Here is a 2,620-nt window from a genome sequence, read left to right as displayed (position 1 = left end):
GGGATATTCTCTCTCTCTCTCTCTCTCTCTCTCTCTCTCCTCTCTCTCTAATGGTAGACATTAGAGGTGCCTCACACTGAGGGACCTGGGGCAACACGAACAAGATGTAAGGTAAGGTCTCTCTCTCTCTCTCTCTCTCTCTCTCTCTCTCTCTCCCTACGAATATACGATGACTCTAATGATGGTTATGATATCGAGAATAAAATCACTTAATTCGCGGATAATAATAATAATAATAATAATAATAATAATAATAATAATAATAATAATAATAAATAATAAATAAATAAAATTTTATTATTATTATTATTATTATTATTATTATTATTATTATATTATTATTATTATTATTATTATATTACACATTTATAAGGAACATGTAATAATAATAATAATGATAATAATAATAATAATAATAATAATAATTGATTGACAAAATCAAGAAGAAAGTATCACTCATTGATGTCGCAATACCATAGGACACCAGAGTTGAAGAGAAAGAGAGGGAAACAATGGATAAGTATCAAGACCTGAAAATAGAAATAAGAAGGATATGGGATATGCCAGTGGAAATCGTACCCATAATCATAGGAGCACTAGGCACGATCCCAAGATCCCTGAAAAGGAATCTGGAAAAACTAGAGGCTGAAGTAGCTCCAGGACTCATGCAGAAGAGTGTGATCCTAGAAACGGCGCACATAGTAAGAAAAGTGATGGACTCCTAAGGAGGCAGGATGCAACCCGGACCCCCACACTATAAATACCACCCTGTCGAATTGGAGGACTGTGATAGAGCAAAAAAAAAAAAATATAATAATAATAAAAATAATGGGAATTCATTCACGCCACAGAGAGAGCCAGACAAACCTACAAGCAAACAGCCTCAAAGAGAGAGAGAGAGAGAGAGAGAGAGAGAGATGTCTCCTTAATTCTTTCCTTCTTCAGTTTTGGATCCTTCCTTAGGCGTGCTTGAAGAATGCAACCGCCTCTCTCTCTCTCTCTCTCTCTCTCTCTCTCTCTCTCTCTCTCTCTCTCTCACCTCGAACCTTCAAAAAAGTTGGGTACGTCAAAGTTTTCTGAACATCAGCTGACTCTTAATTAGTTTGAAGGGCAATATTTCCATTTGCGAGGAGGAGGATAGAGAGGAGGAGGAGGAGGAGAGGAAGGAGGAGGAGGATAGAGAGGATGAGGAGGAGGAGGAGGAGAGGGAAGCAATCTATATCCTGAATATATATAAGAGGTCAATGCATCATTGATACTTGAGTACTATATAGTGGAAAGCCATTCCTATAACATCGCTATTTTGAACCTTTTAAAGCTAGGTATTCACTTCCTATTCAGCCTTAGGGTCAAAATAAAAGATATTTAGATAAAAAAAAAAAAAAAAATTTATTAAAAGGACTGTAAGTAATTCGTCAAAAAAAAAAAAAAATTTTTTTTAAAAAAAAAAAAAATTTTTTTTCATTGTAATTACAAATGGGTCATCGTTACGACTGTGATAGTGAGCGTAGCAGCTTCCCTTAAAGGACCTTACCTTACAGACCTTACCAGTTCGTTCGGGTTGCCCCAGGTCCTCAGTGTGAGGCGCCTCTAATGTCTACCAGAGAGTTGCTAGTTACATCTTCCGGTATATTTTGCCAATCTTCCAATCTTGGATGGTCTGGGATGCAGCTTAGATATTTTGTCGAGCTTATTCTTAAACACATCTACGCTCACTCCTGATATATTCCCTCTAGAGAGCTGGCAACGCATTGAATAGACGCTGCATTATCGATGCTGGTGCGTAGTGGATTAATGTCCTGTGTGCTTTCCTTATTTTTCCTGGTATAGTTTTGGGCACTATTAATCTACCTCTGCTTGCTCTTTCTGATATTTTTAGTTCCATGATATTTTCTGTTATTCCTTCTATCTGTTTCCATGCCTGAATTATCATGTAGCGTTCTCTCTCCTTTCTAGACTATATAATTTTAAGGATTGTAGTCTTTCCCAGTAGTTCTAGGTCCTTAACTTCTTCTATTCTAGCTGTAAAGGACCTTTGTACACTCTCTATTTGTGCAATATCCTTTTGATAGTGTGGGTACCATATCATATTGCAATATTCAAGTGGACTACGAACATATGTTTTATAAAGCATAATCATGTGTTCAGCTTTTCTTGTTTTGAAGTGCCGTAACAACATTCCCATTTTGCTTTACATTTTGCCAACAGAATTGCTATTGATCATTGCATAACATGTTCCTATCATCATCACACCAAGGTCTTTAACTTGCTTCCTTATTTGTGATTGTCTCACTATTAGGTCCCCTATATGCATATAGCTTCCTTCTCTGTCTCCATAATTTATTGATTCAAATTTATCAGAGTTAAATACCATCCTATTTTACCTCTGCCCAATCATTATACTTTGTTAAGGTCTCTTTGTAGAGCGTTCCATATCTTCATACAAGTAATTTCTCTACTTATTCTTGTGTCATCAGCGAAACTACTCACTACCGAATCCTTAACATTACTGTCTATGTCTTCAATCATAATAACAAACAATATTGCAGCTAGCAACCGTACCTTGTGGCACACCGGATATTACCTTGGTTTCATCCGATTTCTCATCGTTTGCAATAAA

Source organism: Macrobrachium nipponense, chromosome 32, assembly GCF_015104395.2.
Source record: "Macrobrachium nipponense isolate FS-2020 chromosome 32, ASM1510439v2, whole genome shotgun sequence".
Lineage (NCBI taxonomy): Eukaryota > Metazoa > Arthropoda > Malacostraca > Decapoda > Palaemonidae > Macrobrachium > Macrobrachium nipponense.
The sequence above is the reverse complement of the archived record's forward strand: the minus strand, read 5'-3'. Positions refer to the sequence as shown.